Source organism: Aedes albopictus, chromosome 3, assembly GCF_035046485.1.
Source record: "Aedes albopictus strain Foshan chromosome 3, AalbF5, whole genome shotgun sequence".
NCBI lineage: Eukaryota > Metazoa > Arthropoda > Insecta > Diptera > Culicidae > Aedes > Aedes albopictus.
In genome coordinates this window covers 170,765,858-170,785,363 of record NC_085138.1, presented here as the reverse complement: position 1 = coordinate 170,785,363, position 19,506 = coordinate 170,765,858, and the positions used below count along the sequence as shown (strand labels likewise).

At 38.9% G+C, this 19,506-nt stretch overlaps 1 protein-coding gene across 13 annotated transcripts in view; it reads right to left on the bottom strand.

The window, feature by feature from the left end:
- Positions 1–760: 760 nt before the first annotated feature.
- The window catches only part of LOC109402762 (ras-specific guanine nucleotide-releasing factor 2-like), an 839,143-nt gene continuing 820,397 nt past the window's right edge, over positions 761–19,506 (bottom strand). For all 13 annotated transcript variants that reach the window (XM_062861325.1, XM_062861329.1, XM_062861315.1 and 10 more), the window contains one exon: positions 761–2,561. The gene's annotated coding sequence lies outside the window, so the exon portion shown is untranslated. The remainder of the gene's footprint in view (positions 2,562–19,506) is intronic.

Genomic DNA, 19,506 nt, shown 5'->3' with positions numbered 1-19,506 from the left:
GTCGCGACCCCCCAGGGGGGTTCTTCCTTACGGCTCGACGTAAGAAAAATTTGATCAAGAATCGTCATTACGGGCCTTCTCAATACAAAAACTTTTGTTTCAAATTTCTCAACAACAAAGGAAGCACCAAACGTTAAGCAAACGAATGTCTTACTTACTGCTTACTGCATTTTGTTTTTATGTTATGACAAGCTGTGCTATCTGAAGGATCGAATGAGCTGAAAAAATAAATTGGATTAAATTAAATGTGTTCAAAGCTTAAAAAACTGTGTGGTAGTTCTTATGTTCCGTAAAAAAACTCAAGAAACAAGAACCTTGATCTCAAAATAAAATGTTGTGCAAAAGCCTTGATTGATTACTTTTTTTCTAAAGTTGACAGTGCTTCAGATTTCTTTCAATATCAATAAAATACTCACCAGGAGAAAATAAAAAGCTTCTTAAATGCACAGATCGAAAAAAGAGTGTAAAATTCTGTGACATATGATGCACATAATTGGAGCGTGGGGTATCACAGAAGTTTACATGACATATCATGTAAAGTTCATGAAATATCATGTAAACTTCCATTATATGTCATGTAATTCAGCATGACTCTGAGAGTTTACATGACATATAACACAAATTTACATGATATATCATGTAAACCATCATAACACTAAGTTTACATGACTAAAATGAAGTTTACATGACGTGTAAATCTCATTATTTTTATTTGTGTGGGACGGTTTCGGATAATGAATTCTAACTCGTAATGTCCTTGAAGCTTGAGGTTGAACTTTTATTTTTTTTAAGAAAAGAAAGGTTTACATTGTTGTGTTTTATCGAGTTAATCGTTTCAAGTTTTATCTTTGGCATTTTTTTTCTTTTGGTGGAATATAGGATTGAGCAAAACTGGACTTACTGTGGTTATAATGTTTTATTTCACTAGTTGCTTTTGGAAAGGAATGTGTTTCAAAGTTTGGAATTCGTTTTGTTACCTTTCTGAGGAAAATTTTTGATTATTATTTTTTCATCACTGAAAAATTAAAAAAGAGGATTTCAAGAACTTTTAATGTTATTTGTAAAATTGATTGTTTTCATTGAGAATGCTCAGCTCAGCCATATTTAAGAAATGTTAGCATTGGCGCATTAGTAAGTGTTTTCCATTCTTCACGCATAATTTGAGTTTTCGCAAATTTGTTCCAGTGTTTGATGTGTTTATGATTCGTCATAATTGAATCATTGTTCTCACAGTTGCATTCTCTTAGGGTTGTCGTGTTTTTTATCAACTATCAATAAAATACTTGGTTGCACGCAGTGCCTAAACTACAAATGGCTTTATATCAACATTTCAACAGACAGTTAACAGGTAAAAGGGACCCTCTTGGTGCTTAATACTAAGGATTGTTCGCAATCAGTCCAGCAGATTTGATACACTTGATGAATAAGATCATTTGGGTTTGATTTGTTTTTTTTTGTAAGTTGTTAATCTTGTTGAGTATAGAAACGTTATGTTGATTGAATAGGTAAAAGGTAATACATCACATTTTGTTTCTGCATTCGACGTTCGGCTAAGCTCTTGGAAATCCCATTCGCGTCGTTTCCAATTCTACCCTTTCGTTTATAGTAGCCAACAGCAACAGAAAACACCGTACCACTTGGAGATCCATCGATAACACCAAGTCTAATGAGCTAGCGCTTTAATGAATTGGCCACATTTCTTGTTTCCAACAATCGAATAATATCAATCTGATTTATTGAACTCTTCTCTCTTAATTTTCTACCGCATAGTCCCGATCAAACGACTTAGATATGGAAAACAGCTTTCTCTTGCTCTTACATCTAGCTCTACTTCGGCGGTGGTTGCTCATGCAGCTGGCAGCCCATCGTGCCATGTTTGATTTGTTTTTATCGTGTTCATAAGAAGATTTGAGGAATGTTAGTAAATTGGAGAGCAGATTCCAGTCGTCTGGCTGTCTCCTGGTAAACACTAACAAAGAAGTTAACATTGAGTTTCGTTTTCTAGATTTGGTTTATAAATTGAGTCATTTGCTAGATATGTAGGATTGTTTTTTTCTCTTCTCTCACTTTCCCAGTAGAAAATTATCCCCATTTCGTCCTCTACAGGTGTAATCCACACATTGGAACAAGACAAACACTAGATGCTCTATCATTTTTTCTTATTTCTGGTTCACTCGACTACTCCTTATTGTTTATTCCTAGTACACGTACTCGTGAGTCCAATACCAAGTTATGACCAGCATAACAAACTATTTCTAGATAATTCTATTTCTACAAAGTTTATGCAATGCATTTATATGGGAAGTTCATATTTTCAAGGTTAGCTGATTTAATCGGATCAAGACAAAAGAGAGAAATATTACCGGAATTGTAGCAGATGAACAATTTTATTGATTCTCTAGTGAGCGAAGAAGGGAAGAGCAAATATTATTTTGGACGTGTTAGAACGTGTTGAGCCATTGTTCAACATATTCGTGTTTTTACAGGCTAGTTTTTTTCAAAGTCTCTGACAATGTTTCATTTCATTTGAATAGGAGGAAGGATTCTCGGACTTTTGCAACCTGGAAAGAAAAAGAAAAACAAATACATAATTAGTATTGTTATTTGTCGTTTTAGATTTTATACATAAAGATTTATTACTTCATCATGTGCCGTTTATATTTAAGTCTATTGAGGATATCGTCGGTTGCAATGGGGGCACAACTCAAAAAATGTGATTTTTCAGAAAAAGTGTTTGCAAATTGGAAATCTTGAAGTACATCTTAGCATTGCACATATTTCATTCATTATTTGAAAGAAGTTAACGAATTTTGATGGTTGTACAGTGGTTTTTCGGTTTTATCACGGTCGAAAAAAATTTTACCGTGATATAAACGAAACCGTGAATTTAGCGGAACGAGAAATAAATGTAATTTTTTTTATCCAAAAACGTTCAGCTGCAAAATATATAAGTCGTAGCTAATATTTGTTAACTGTTTTGGTGGACTGGACAATGCTGTATTCATTTTATATTGATTTCGGAATGTTTTAAAACAAGTGTGATAAAAACGAAATGATAATCGTGATATAATCGAATAGAAAACCGTGAATTTGGGCGAGTAGTGATTAAAACGACTAGTGATAAAACCGAAACGCCACTGTATCATGGAAAGAGGTTGTAGAACTATCTGTTTTGTGAATTTTTGATGACTATTTTCAACGACTTTTGAAAAAGTTGATTGATTGCCTTTATTGCAGAAAAGTTCCAAAATCTCGCGTTTCTCAATGAATTTCGGAACGGGTCTTTGTGAAATGGAAGTTTACATAGATTTTCATCATCACACAAATGACAAATTTTGAGTTGTGCCCCTATTGCTGGAAACCGACGATATATCGTCGGTTTCCTGCAGTGCAGCACAACTTAAAATTTGTCAATTTTGAGAATTTTTTGGCCAATGACAAACAATTATGTAAACTTTTATCTTAAAAATCTTCTTCTTCTTCTTCTTTATGGCACTACGTCCCCACTGAGACTTGGCAGGAATTTCTGCAGGGATTCATCCAGAACATCATGCAGCGATTCTTCCAAAGATTCTTGCAAAAGTGCTTTCAGTTAGTGATTTGGGCAGAAATTCTTTCAAAATTTCCTCCAGATATTCCTCCGCGTATTTCCCTAGAAATGTCTAAGGCATTTCCTCTAAGGATTACTCTAAGAATTTCTGCATGGATAATTTAAAAAAAATATTCAGTAATTTTTCCTACGACTTTAGAAGATTTGTTTTTGGAAATATCTTAAGAATTTTTCTAAGACATCTTTACAAAAGCTTATCTAAGCCTTTATCCAAATATTCCCATTGGAATTCTCCAAAAAATACTTTCACAGATGCCCCAGCAACATTTTTAGAACATTCTCCAAGAATATAATTAAACATTTCTTCAGGAATATTGCTAAAATGCCTCAATATTTTTTTCTTGGATTTTCCAAGGATCTTGGCTAGTTATTTCTCTTACAAATTTATCCAAAATTCCTCTTGAGATTTCTTAAAAAAATCCTTGTTCCTAGAAAAAATCTAGAAAGAACCCCGTAAAATTGTCTGCTGAAATTGCACATGAAAGTACTGAGAGGTCCCTGAAGGATTTTGTGACGGAATTCTTGGGAGAACTTCTGAAGATGCATCTGGGGAAATTCTTCAAAAAATTTGTTATACAATTTCTGGAGAGATTAGTACACAAAAAACGATTTTAAGGAAAACAAAATCTAAGGGAAATCCTGCAGATACAAAATTGTGGAGGATTTTTCTTTAGAGAACTACTAAAGAAATTTCGGAAAAAAATGTTTTTCAAGAAACTTTGGAAGAGCTGGAAATCTGAAGAACCATGTACACGAATTTATAGAAGAATTTCAAAAATGGAAAATGCCATTGAATGGATTCTTGAGTAATTTTGCTTAGATAATCTTATTGTAAGTAGAAACATCCAAAGCATCACCAGAAAAATTTCTGAAAGAATTCCTGAATGAAGGTCTGACTAAACCTAAGCAACCTTTGGAGCAACCTCTGGAAGAATTTCCAGACGATTCTGTGGAGGAATGCTTCTAGAAGAATTTTTAACAAAATACTTGAGAGTATGCCACTCTGAACCCTCGATCACATCCAATTCTCGCCAGATCACGCTCCACCTCATCCGGCCATCGTGCTCTCTGCTCCTTGTATATATGGAGTTATACCTGAAGTAACTTCTAAAGAAATAGTTTCTGAAAAACCCCCGATAAAAAAAATCTTATTTCCTGTAGAAAACACCTTGTGCAATTTCTGAAAAAATCTCCATATCTTCATTGAAAAATTCCTTCTGGCATTGCATCTTTTGATTAATTCTTTGGTAAAATTCCTAGAGAAACCCATACAGAAATTTCCAGAAAAAAAAATCTTGTGAAATTTCCAGAAGAATACGGAAAAAATCTCAAAGAAATACTTTTGAAGAAAACTCTGACAATATTCCTAAAGGAATTTGTTCAAAAATGTTTAAAGAAATGAAGGAATACATACATGCACGAACTTCAATAGTAGTCTTCGAAGCAAAAGAATTTATGAAGAAACCTCAGAAAGAATTCCTAAAGGAAATTCTGAAGAAGCTCGTGGTTTTTTTCTCTGCTCGGAACATAAACCACTGCGACCAAAATAAGATCTATTGTGGTATATCCCGTGTCCAATGAATTCCCGAATAAAAAGGAAGCATTAAAATCATCTCTACAACACTAATTAGCCATGAACACTTTACTTGGGAATCCATGCAAAATTTTCTAAAGTATTTTAGGAATAATACGCAAAGTATCTGAATTAATCATTCTATGAAATCCAACAAATCCCTGAAGAAAACTTGCAATTGAATCTTTGATAGAACTTTCAAAGAGTCTGTAGAGGAATATCGGGAAGAATTTGGAGGGTGATCCTTGAGAAAGTTCTTGAAGAAATTTCGGGACGGGTTTCTGAAAGAATCCCCGAAAAATTTCCAATATCACAAAAAAAAGGTGTATCCTGCAAATATGTGAGAGACAAACAATTAGAAATTCATTTTTTTCCTTACATATATGAGGGCGTATCCAAGGGAGGGATTTTGGGGGTTAAAGCCCTTCCTTTACACAATTTTTGTACAGTAGGCGCCCTCCGCCTTTTACAGAAAATGAGAAAAACTCCTCATTAGGCGATTTCTTCATATCCAGTAGGGCAGAAACTTTTCCAAATTTCTATCCTCAAGAACAGGTTACTCAGAGAGTAACTTGGAGTAACCTCGATGACACCATTGCTAGGAGGAATCTTTGGAAAAAATCTTTCTGAAATTATTATAAAAATCTATTCGATAAAAACTTCAAGAAAATTTTGATAAAGTTTAAAAGAATCCCTGAAGAAATTTCTGTCGGTCTCCCTAAAGTTCATGAGAAGGGATACATTCCAAAGAATTCTCGGAAGAATCTTTAGAATTTATATTTTGAATTTTGAGCCGCAACTTTTGATTTGTGTTCGCCATATTGAATATTCTGATCGCCATTTTTGGACTCCGGACATCTTTCCCATACCAAATATACTCATATTGCACGGTTTTATAGAGTTTAAAACTCCATTAAACAGCCGTCATCTTGGATTTCAAACCCCCACCTTGGACATTCTAGTTACCAGTTTTAGACTCCGGACATCTTCCCTATATCAAATATAACCATATTTCATGGTTTTAGGGCCTAAAACACAATTAAACAGACACCATCTTAAATTTGGAGCCGCCATCTTGAATATCACGCTACCATCTTGAATTTTGGACCGACATCGTGAAATTTCTGGTCTCAAGTGTTGATTTCCGCACAAAATTCGGCAACCATACTGAAGTTTCCAAAAGCACCGCAGTTCGATGTGTCGCATTATGAAGTTAGGTTCAGTTTGATATACTGCCAGTTCTACCGGTGCTGGTCCAGATCACTAAAATGGCCATAACTCCGAAACGCCTTGACCTATACGAATTATTTTTAATAGCTAATAATACGGTAAAACTCCGGTTCGAGCTTTAATCCGAAAAATCGGCCAATGGGAAGTGCCTTAAAAGTAAGTGAACTTTTTGTACACAGACATACTTACACATTCACACACATACATCATCTCAATTCGTCTATATTGGTATATGTGATTTAACCCTCCGAGCCTTCTATCGAAAACTCATTTTTTGAGTGAACATATAGCCTTTCAGTACACTTTGGTGTACGAGAAAGGTCAAAAGGTTTCTTTTAAAAATGCTTAAATTATTTCATCACGTATTCTTTTAGAGTTTTTGTTCATAAACTGCACTTTCTCGAGCAATCATTCATTCAGAAACGGAAATTTCTCAAGAATATTGTCTAAAGTTTCTTTCAGCAATTTCTCTAGGGATTGATCCAAATATATTTATCCAACGATTTCAACATTAAGGGATTATTCTAAGAACGTATACAGGGACCATCTAAGAGTTTCTCTTTTTTTTTCTGTAGGTAAAAGGTTATGTTTTTATCAGACCCCTTAGCCTGCACAGTACGCAATTAGCAGTTCGTAGAAGGGAAAGCAAACCAAAACGCGGCTTTGGTGTTTCAACTGTAGGTGGACGCGTCCTTTAATCCTGTTCGAGTTCGTATGAAGTTGATCATCAATATTAACTTCTTTTCTCGATCAGCCTAGATAGCTGTGTAGTGTCGGTAGCGATTATGTCAATTGGCTAAGAATAACACTACGAATCGCCTGTTCCGGTGGTAAGAATCCACCAACAGGTGACCCCTAATTAATGGTGTGATGCGGCTTTATGCTTACCGTGACTAGAAATGAATGGCTAGGGGGGTCTAATAAAAACCTAACCGCTAACGGAGCCTGTGGAGTACCAGGTCGCCCTCCACAGTATGTAGCCCTTACTGCGCTAACCGGAGCAATGGTGCAGTGGACCTTGTGTTTCTCCTAGACAATCAGCTGCCCTTCTTTAGTCTCACTTGAGGCTAAATAAGGGCGGGATTATGAAGATGTTGTTAATTAGTTTAAATTACGGATGCTTTCAAACAAGTCATCGCATACTGTACTTCAAAAGGCCTTCCGCTAATTGTTGGCAGTGATGCTAATGCTCACCATATCATCTGGGGAAGCTCAGACATTAACTTGAGAGGCTCCAGCTTGATGGAATACTTAAGTAGTACAGATCTTGCATTACTTAACATAGGCAACCGCTCAACTTTCATGGTATCTGCTAGAAAGGAAGTGTTAGATATAACGCTTTGCTCTAGCAGAATTAGTCACGAGCTGACCAATTGGCATGTGTCAGATGAAGAATCTTTATCTGACCATCACTATATCTTTTATGAACATTTAAATGTTACTTCGCAAACATTGCGTTTCAGGAATCCTCGGTCAACAAACTGGAATCTTTTTACTGAATTGGTTGCGGCCAAATTTCATGGATACTCACCATCCATTGACACTCCAAATGATTTAGATGATGCCGTTGATACCACAACGACCTTCATCATGGAAGCTTTTGAAGAACCATGCCCTCTACGGTCTGTGAAGATCACAAGAGGAACCCCTTGGTGGAACTCTGATCTGGCGAAACTCAGGAAACAATGTAGAAAGAGTTGGAACAGACGACGTTCAGCTGGTTCGGAGGCTTTCAGGTCGGCTCGCAAGGCCTACAGCAAAGCTCTCCGGTTTGCTGAACGATCCGGCTGGAAAAACCTTTGTACAAATGTTTCCAGCTTGAGTGAAGTCAGTCGATTGAACAAAATCCTTGCGAAATCAAAGGATTTCCGGGTGAACGAACTTCGTTTGCCAAATGGCGGTCTGACTTTCTCTGATGAGGAAGTTCTGGAATGCTTATTCAGCACACACTTCCCTGGATGTGTGGATATTACATCTTCGGATAAACCAGATGTCTTTTCTTGTAGTTATGATTCTTTAGCTTTGACTCGGAGTATTGTAACTATAGAATCGATTGAGTGGGCTCTTAATAGCTTTGCTCCTTTCAAATCTCCTGAGGCAGATGGGATTTATCCTATTTTGCTTCAGAAGGGATTTGATTATTTCAAACATGTTTTGAAAAAACTACTTGTTTGCAGTTTTGCTACAGGGTATATTCCCAAATCCTGGCGGGATATTACTGTAAAGTTTATTCCAAAAGTGGGTCGTGCGTCGTATGAAGAAGCAAAGAGCTTCAGACCTATCAGTTTGACCTCTTTTCTTCTGAAATGATTTGAACGCATTGTGGATCATCACATCCGTGATGTTCATCTGGCCAACGTGCCTCTTCATGTGAACCAACATTGGATTGGTAGCAATCTGGTAAGTCCACTGTGACTCTTTTACACAAGGTTGTTTACGATATCGAGAAAGCATTCGCTCAAAAGCAGTCTTGTCTGGGTGTTTTCTTAGACATCGAAGGTGCCTTTCGATGCCATATTGGAAGCCGCACGGAGTCATGGTATATCTCCAATGATTTCCAATCGGATTCACCAAATGCTCAAAAACCGATATCTCTTCTCGACATTGTGTCTAGCAGGGATTAGGAAATTGAGTGTTTGTGGATGTGGATTTGTGGATTATCACCGCTTTTGTGGAATCTTGTAGCAGATACTCTATTGAGGCAACCCAATAATAGCGGTTTTCCTACTTATGGTTTTACCGGCGACTACCTAACATTGTTAGTTGGTATGTGCATCAGCACCCTTTTCGACCTGATGCAAAGCGCCCTTCAGGTAGTTGAGGGTTGGTGTCGCCAATATGGCCTTTCGGTTAATCCGAGCAAAACATCTATTGTTCTTTTCACGGAAAGGCGAAACCGTAATCGCGTTCGACCTTTGCGTCTCTTTGATTCTGAAATCGATGTGACTGAGCAGGTAAAGTACGTTGGAGTCATTCTTGATTCCAAGCTTTCCTGGACACCTCACATTGAGTTCAGAATCAAGAAAGCTTGTATGGCCTTCGGGCAATGCCGGCGAACCTTTGGTACAACTTGGGGTCTAAAACCCAATTATATCAAATGGATTTACACAACTGTGGTTCGGCCAATATTGGCTTATGGATGTCTTGTGTGGTGGCAAAAGGGCGACATGAGAACGGTCCAATAAAAGTTAGGCCATCTCCAAGGGATGTGCTTAATGGCGATGTCTAGAGCGTTCTCTTCAACTCCCACGGCAGCGCTCGAAGTTCTCTTTGACGTTGCCCCACTACACATTCATCTCAAACAAGAAGCACTTTCTTGCACTTACCGGTTACGGGTACTCGGTCTACTAGAGGAAACTCCTGTGAACCGCACATCAACACACACCTCGTTGTTTTCACTTTTGGTGAATTGTGACAAAATTGTCCTTACTCCAAGTGATCTTACAATTGCTTGTAATTTTCCATATAGGACATTTTCCACGAAATTCCCTTCTCGGGAAGAGTGGACATCTGGATATTTGGAATGAAGTATTTCAGACGGAATCGTATGTTACACTGATGGCTCCCTTCTCGAAGGTCGAGCAGGTGCTGATGTTTATTCTCGTGAGCTAAGGCTGCATCAGTCTTACTCACTTGGTAGATACTGCACCGTTTTTCGGGCGAAATCTTTGCTCTTATGTGCGGAGTGCAATCAGCACTTCAGCAGCACGTAATGGGAAAAATAATATACTTCTGTTCAGATAGCCAGGCTGCTATTAAAGCACTTGCTTCGGCCAACTCCAGGTCGAAGATAGTTATCGCTTGTCGAACTCAAATCGAGGAGCTGAATTCAGCAAACGCTGTTCACCTTGTATGGGTACCTGGTCATTCTTCCATCGCTGGAAATGAATTGGCTGATGAGTTAGCTCGCACTGGAGCATCACATGACCTCATTGGCCTGAGCCAGCTATGTTGGGTAAAGCTTCAGATTCACACCTGGGCTGCCACTCAACACAGACAATACTGGAATACTTTGGAGTCATGTCGTCAAACCAAATTGTATTGTACTGAGCCATCTCCAAAGGTGGCGAAGTATCTTACAAATCTGTCAAAGCAGAATTGCAGCATTCTGGTCATAGCGTTGACTGGCCACTGCCGACTCAGCTATCACATGGCGAATATTCAGCAAGCTGATTCATTTGCATGTGATAGCTGTGAATTTGATTATGGAACTTCGTATCATTTGATATGTAACTGTCCAGTTTTTGTGCAACTGCGTTTCCGAGTATTCGGTAAACACTTATTAAGTGAAACTGAGTTCAGAAACCTGAATCTTCAGGATATTCTGTTGTTCGTAACCCGCTGTGGTAAAGAGCTATACACGCTAAGAAAACCGTTTAGATAAAAGTGAACAAACAAACGCAAATATGAGAACATGCAAATATACACCGTGAACTGGTACTAGTTCTAGCTGTCAATATGGGCGTTCAGGAAAACGTGAAATCTAGTTCACGGTGTACATTTCTTATTGTTGTTATCGTTGCTATGCATAGTTCCCGTTTGTCCCCGTTGCTGTGATTGGGAGTGCACGTATAGGGCACTGCAAGAAATTCTCTCCTTCTCTTTCACTCTCACAGAAATTATGTAAACAACAAGGCCAAGAAACGTCAAAATCCCATACAAAATCAAAATAGTGCAGTGCCCTATATCGGAACGGATTTATTTGCGTGTATAGTAGCCTGGTACACGGTTTATATGGGAAAATACAAAAAAAAATGAAAAACTCAAGTTCCTGTATACTTTTTGAGTTCCATTTTGGTCGCAAACTATATTTTAGCGCCCGCCATTCTTAGTTTTTCATACGATTTACTATGGTGAAATTTTACTCCCGCAAAGAAAAATCGCTATGAATCACCCCTAGATCCCTAAAAATAAGTCGACGAATGATTTCTGTAGAATATTTTACTAGGAATCAGACCTCCGAAGACAGCAAATCGATGCGACGTTCGTGGAAAAAGTTATAGGGCCTCACCCGATTGATAAAATAACGAGATTTTATTATTTATTGTTATTCCTTACATGTTAAACAGCGTTTGCATGCCATTCGGTTTTCAGTCAATAACTTTTTCCACATGCCTCAGATCGCTTTGCGGTCTTCGGAGGGTTGGTTCCTCGTAAAATTTCCAACAGAAATCATTCATCGATTTATTTTTAGGGGTTAAGGGGCAACCTGTGGCGATTTTTCTTTGAAAAAGTGATTTTCCCCATACTAAATCGTATGAAAACTTAAAAAGGCTGGCGCTAAAATATAGTTTCTCCGATCGATCTGAAATTTTGCACAGTTCATATGGGACCAAAATGGAACTCAAAAAGTGTACAGGAGTAAAATGTCTTTTTGTGTCCCACGCTAGTGTATAGGCTCTCTTTCGCTATATGCGTTATTACAGTGCCCTTTTCAGGGCGCTGTTTAAACCCATTGTGGTACGATTGTGCGTTAGTACCCTCTTCCAGGGTATTTTTCCTATTTCGCTTCCTGTCCCTATCCTCATTAAAATCCTTTTTCCTTCCTTTTCCCTCAGGTAGATGATGAAATAGGCTGTTCTTTTGGCGATGGCACAAATGTCCCAAATGGAGGATAACGTGCCTCTGGAGCCGGCCTTCTGATACCTGATAGCCTGCACAATACACAATTAGCAGTTTGTAGAAGGGAAAGAAAACCAAAACGCGGCTTTGGTGTTTCAACTGTAGCTAGGACGCGTCCTTTCATCCTGACCGGGTTAAATTTAACTAACACAAGTGACCTTCTCCGTATAGCATCAGAAACGCGTCTTGAAAGATTCTCGATTCCTCGACAGCAATCATCAGCGTTGAATATTTACGATAAGAGCGGAGCTGTTCGCAAATTTACATTTAAATTTGGTTTTCGCTTCTGCCTCTTTGATTTCACTAAAAGCGAATCTCGAGCCACCCACCCACCACACAGTCCGACAGAGCTGAGGAGCGGAGTCAAGTGCGCTACCGACGACGACGCGAGCGGTGAAGCTTTCACTGTTTATCGCCATCCGTTTGCTCCACCAGCTTTCGGTCCTGTCTCTTTTGGGCTCTGAGCTATGCATGAATTGAAGGGGTACAGAAATGAAGAAATTTTCTTATTGCCAAACAGCCAGTCATATACTTTTTCGCCCTATATCTGATCTCTGAGGGCTCTCTTGTTGATGGTTGCGGCTTCACTTTGATCGTTATTTGAGTTTTCCGCGACAGCATAATCGATTCCCGCGATGGGGAAGTTCGGTCCGTGGTGGAAACGGCGGAAAGTGAACAATGCTTTTGTGTTGTTCAGAGCCCTGCTGGATGGGATCGTTGCCAACTGTGTTGTTCGTTTGTTTGTTTTCAATTTTTACGGCCAACTTAAAATCGGCTGAATTTGGGTCTATCTGAAAAAGGCTGAATCCCAAATTCAATTGGCAGAAAGTTGGAAATTGCATTAGCCGTTAAGTTAGTACGCATTGTTGTTTGAGGGAGTTTTTTACTTGATGTTTGTTTTTTATTTTTTTCAATTAGTACAACAAGGAATTTGTGAAATTGGGGTTTGGATATTCTTTAGGTTTCGATAACCTTTATTGCTTTAACGAACACGTTGTCTATATTATTCTTATAGTCAAAGTATACTTTACAAGAAACACGGAAACTCTATCAGAAACTCAACTCGTTCCGCAACGGCTTCGTGCTGCGAGCCGAACTATGCATGGATAAAAGCGAGAGTCTCTCAACGGAAGCACGTGAGGTGACCGAAAGGTGGAAAAAGAACTCCGATGAGCACCTGAATGGTGTAGAGAGCGCAGAGATGGAGGCCCAAATCAGCGCGAGAAATGACTACGTAGGGTCAAGTGGGGTAAAATGCCATTTTTCAAACTTTCATCGTTTTCTATGATAATTAACCTCATTTGTTAGGCTTCCAAAGTGGTAACAGCAACTAGACAATATTAGCTCGATACTTCAGCAAAAATATTCACAAAACTATTGCATTTTCATCGATTTTCAGCGATTTTAAAAACTGATTCGTAAAACGGAAGTGGTGCAAAACGACCATCTGCCATGGGGTAAGATGCCACTTCATGAAAACATTCAAAAATTACGTCCATCAGTTTCCGGGCATTTCCGACTCCTTTTCCCCCTCTGTCCCGCTCTTTTCGTATACTCAATAATTGGAGTGTTACACCCCTCCCGGCAAAATGATGATCGTAATATTTGAATGACCCCTAACATGGAAAGCTTAGACATCAACAACCATGCGTCTCCATGTGTGGCTCAATCTCGCTGGAAACACTTGGCTGGTAATAAAATTACCAGAAAACCTTAATTGCAAGCACGAAAAACCGGAAGTTGCCAATTTTCATTGGGAGATCAAAGGATTTCTCGTGGGTTTGGTGGCCAAGCTTCTAGAGGAATGTTTGATGCAAACATATCTTGACACCATTCACCTATAGCAATGATCAAGTTCCATTCAGGAATGATTTTATGAGTTGGGCCATTTTACCCCATCTTGGCATTTTGGGCTTTGTTCCCCTACGTCAGTACAGTTAAGGGAGTACCAACGCAACGAGCCAACTCCCACGTTTAGGGAAGTTGAGGATGTTATCCAGCTTAAGAAAAACAAGTCAGCTGAAAAAAAATGGTATCAGAGCTGAACTCATCAACATGGGCGCGGAAACTTTACTTGTTGGATTTTATCACCGTCAACTAGTATATATCTTTTATTTCGATATTTATTCGTGTACGAATAAAATAATGTTGTTTTTTGCGTGTCGTTTCGGCCCCAAAAACCATCATTGTTTTATTCGTTCACCGAGAATTATCATCAAAAAATATATATGGGCTCGGAAAAGCCGGCCTCCTGCCCACCCCTAGTTTCGCTATCCAACTTTATCACCTTGCCGATTAGGGGTGATACATAAATTATGTCACGCAAAAATCAACATTTTTCCACCCCGCCTCCCCGCTATATCCCTCTTTTTGTATGGGACGTCAATATTTTTTTGTATGGGTAGTCACGCTCTACAAACCCCCCCCCCCTCCCCTCACCCCTGATAGCGTGACGTAATTTGTGTACGACCCCTTACTGCGATAATTATCAGAAGACAAATAACAAAAATTGCGCAGCCAACGAGATTCAAACTTAGACCCTCCACAACAATGTTTCTTAGTGCGCACCATAACCACCCTGCCACACAAACTGATCGAGAGGTAGATGAAATTTGATGCATAAAAACTACCTTTGGAGGCGTCGGCAAGACGGAGAAGCAAACTAAGAGCAGAAAGCAAACCAGTCAGCCGACTGGTGATAATCTATTTTCGGCGCTGCAGGACGAGTGAGAATACTTTCTCGGGAGAAAACCGGATCTGAATTAATCGCATGTCTTTTTTCGCCGATAATGCGTGTGAGAGAGTTTTCTTAGATCGCGATCGTGAATGATAATTTCATTCCCTGCTGAACAGCTACTGGAGAAGTGGAAGCGAGGGGTTATATGCCCATCTACATGAAAGGTGACAAGTTGAAATGTGAAAACTTTCAAGCGATCATAATTCTAAATGTCACCTACAAAATACTATCCTAGCCGCTTCACAACAAACCAGATCTTTGCCGAGCTCTGGAAAATCATGGACGAGAACGACTTCTCCAGGAAGCTCACTAGACTAATAAAAGCGGCGATGGACAGTGTAAAAAACTGCGTACGGGTTTTGGGCGATCTGTCGGGTTCGTTCGAATCTCGCCGGGGACAAGGTGGTGGAATTTCATGCCTGTTGTCTTATACGACGAGTCGGACTAAACAGCTCACGAAATCCGGCCAATTTGTCTGTTTTACGGATGCGGGACATTTGTAACAGTGACTGAACTGTACATCCGCCTGAAACGTGAAGCAGCAAAAGTTCGGAGGATCGGACCGGTTGTGAACGCGTCAAAAACGAAGTCCAAGCTGTTTGGAGGAACCGAGAACGACAGGCCTAGGCAGCAGTGTCTTCATACCATCTACCTCGGAACCTGAACAACGGTAAACAACAGTTCTTTGACAAAAGGTTGAAAGGACAAAAGGTCGAAAATACATGTGGTCAAAAGGTCGAAATAGATAAAATAACTAGGACAAAAGGGTCGAAAATACATGTGGTCGAAATCAAGAATATGACTAGGACAAACAACCTTAATGAATACGTTGGATAGGAAGCTCTCAGCTGGACTCTCATACAATGATCCAGAGATACAGCTACTATATCAGAAGACTGCTTTGATGGAGCACTGTATACAACAACGGCACAAATTTGACGTAGCCAACCCTACAATTATTGACAACTGCTTCAAAACACAGGCTCTCCCTGTGTTGGAAATATGCCACATTCTCACCATTCCACAAACGGTGAACCGTCGTACCGATACGGAAGACATGAGCGCTACATACATCTTTCTCATCACATCGGTAGACAATCTCCGGAGAGAAAACAGACGTACAGATGGATCGAGCAACCAATACAATGATGCGAGACAAACAACACAATATCACACCGTCGGCTAATACCAGTAACGGATAAACAGCTGATCAGTAGAGGCGACCATGTGCACCGGCAGGTAGTACCCGTGCACCAGATAGGGATTTCCCAAATCCGACCGGAACGAATGGCCCAAACGTGTGCCAGACGGTGTGACCCTTTTCAACCCGACAGTTCTAAACTTGTACAAAATTGTGTAACTTGTTGATTAGCGTATCGAGTGAGTTTGTGTAATGTAATTTTGTGTGTTTAACCTTAGTAAGGTCTTGGGGTCTTATTTGTAACTTTTTTTATGGGAGCTCCCCTAGGGGTCGTCTAATGTTTTGGATGAATGGAAATGATAGTTTTCCGACAAATTAATTGGAAAACTATCATTTCCATTCATCCAAAACATTAGACGACCCCTAGGGGAGCTCCCATAAAAAAAGTTACAAATAAGACCCTGGGGTCATTTTTGACCCCAAACTTTGAACGGCTCTCAAAAATCAGTGGCTGGGCCGATTTTGATTTTCTTTGGCCCAAATGAAAGCCACACATGTCTAGTTTTCAAAACCACCGGAGAGTTCCGGATTTGGTCACTGTGGCCACCGGGAACCTGCTTCAACTGAAAAATGCCGCTTTAGAGACCCTAACTTTGGCAAGCTATAACTTTGCAACCAAACAAGTAATCAGGACCGTTCAAGAATCGTTGGAAAGGTACTCACGTGGACTTTGATTAAAGACATTAATATTGACTAATTCTTAAGAACCGGTTCCGGAAATCCGGAACATCCGGAAAGTAATGTTTTTCACGATAATGTGCTACAAAGCACATTCATATTATTAACAGGATAGAAGTTTTTGCATCAAACTTCTCTAGGCCATACTACAATCTGTCGAGAACTATTTCTGTATGTTTTTGGTTATGTCCCGTCCTTCTGGAACCGGTTCCAGGGATCCCACAAGATGGCCAACGAGTTAACTGTAACGAAATTGAACGGTTTTCCGCGCTAAACACATCTGCGTTGGTTAACTCATGATGAAATCTCAATAATTTCACATGCTCCATATTGTTGTGATATGTAAAAACATTGTTGGACATTGTGGTCCTATGTGGCCACCGGAGTGACCACCGGAGAAACCCGTATTGAGGGACTTCCATGTTTTTGCAATAAAGATAGGCATTCGACGGCTCTAACTTCATGATTTTTCATAGCCATGTGGCTTCTGGCATTAAATAGAAGAATTGACCATTCTGGTCTGTTTTGGCCACCGGAGTGACCACCGGAGAAATCCGTATTGAGGGAGTTTCATGTTTTTTCGACCAAGATAGGCATTCGACGGCTCTAACTTCATGATTTTTCATGGCCATGTTACTTCTGGCATTGAAAAGAAGAATTAACCATTCTGGTCTGTTTTGGCCACCGGAGTGACCACCGGAAAAACCCGTATTGAGGGAGTTTCATGTTTTTGCAACAAAGATAGGCATTCGACGGCTCAAACTCAATGATTTTTCATGGCCCTGTGGCTTCTGGCATTGAAAAGAAGAATTGACCATTCTGGTCTGTTTTGGCCACCGGAGTGACCACCGGAAAAAAATGGCATTGAGGGACTTCCATGTTTTTGCAACAAAGATGGGCATTTGACGGCTATAACTTCATAATTTTGTACTATTTTGACTATTCTGGTCTGCTTTGGCCATCGGAGTGACCACCTGGAGAAACACATACTAGGAAACTTCTATGTTTATTTTTAAATGCTCATATTATCTAGATTTATCACCAGAAGCAGTCTTTCGACGGCTCAATTTTCATGCTTAGACACGCGACATATTATCTTTATGCTCAGTTGTTATTCTTACTGTTCAACAAGGTTATTCTGTAGTAGAGGCAATTCATGTTAAAATATACTGCGATTCTTGTAGTCTGATACTGTACTGTCAATGGTAATATGGTTAGTTCGAGAATTGAGGATAGTATTACTTCGGTTTACAAACAAACCTTTCATCGTATATTTTGGTTAACACCACTTAACGTTTTGGTCGTCTTTGTTCACTGTTCTTGAAAATCACATCGTTTTTTTTCATTATCTTTTTAGATATGTCCACATTATTTGTTAGTTCCTGATATGCTTTCTCCTTTGCCTTTCTTGCTGGCTCTATTTCCTTATACGTGAAGTCAGCTTTTTCAGAATGAAAAGTTGTCTTAGTTGGTAGGAGAAGGGCTTTCTTTAGGAAGACAAACAATGTTTCATTTGAATTGGGGAATTATCGAGTTCTGCAATCGAGGAATTTAGTCACAAATATTATCCATTTAGTGAGTTTTATGAACATTGTACAATTGGGTTAATAGTTGATTCAGATTATTCATAATCGGAAACCCAAAAATATTTCATCATTTTTGGTGCACGTGGAACAATTTTTAAAATTCATTTTTTTAGCTATCATTCTATCAATTGAACTGTTCTTTATTTCATTCACGAAAATTTAAACTGTTTTTGTTTATAAAAAAATATTCGTACTAAAAATGTGGTATACTAAGAAAAATGAGCTCTTTCAATTAGGCTAGAGAAAATATAAATATTTTATTCACTTAACAACCCGATTCATGTGAAGAAAAATTGGGAAAATGTGGGACTTTTTTGCCTATTTTTGTGAGATTATTTTGGATATACAGTGGGGTTCCGATTTTGGCGGAAAACGGAATCTTTTTTCGTCAACATTTTTTTACATTTCTCTGTTTGTAAATGATTACATAATATGCCTAGTTACCATTATGGAACCATAGGACGATCTACGCAAGTAACACACTTGTCACCGAAGAGTCACGGCGGCGCAGGTTTTTGTTGCGCAGAAGTCACTGTGACTTACTCCTAGCCAGTAAGTATTTATTTGTTAGACGTAAGTCACAGTAACTTCTGCGTAACATAAACCTGCGCCGCCGTGACTCTTCGGTGACAAGTGTGTTACTTGGGTAACCCCGGAACAATTAGTTTGATCATATTTTCGTAAAGCAGTTTGTAGCCTCATCAATGAGGATCAATGAAAGGATCTCTAAAATCAAATATCCTTATGCGTGTAGCTAACAATATTTGTTACTTTTTTGAAACATAGTATAAGTTCTATGTGAACTCTTTCCATAATTGTCCTTTGTGCAATTTATAACCGCATTAGTGACGTTAAAACGCCTTAAAAGCTTTGAATTTATGATAATGTTGATTTTAGATATTAACTGCTTCTCAGAGACTTTACAGGTAGTGTTTTTTTTGTTTAATGTAGAATGACAAACAACACAGTCAATAATACACTGTGCTTACAGTTGAGTAAGGCCTTATAAAGTGTGGCCTTGTTTGCCAGGCAAGAAGGTGTTAAAATAAAGTTATAAAGCAAAGAGGCAGCATTTACGTTGTCACAAAAATAGGATCATTCGTGAAAGATACAAACATGAAAATCATGGACAAATTCCCAGTCAACAAACCCAGTCTACACACGACTGCATATTATACAGAATGAGACAACAAAAAAGAAAAAAAAATTGCAGACATTTAATTGGTGTATGTCCGCATATGCATCATCCCATTCAGCAATATTTGCAAA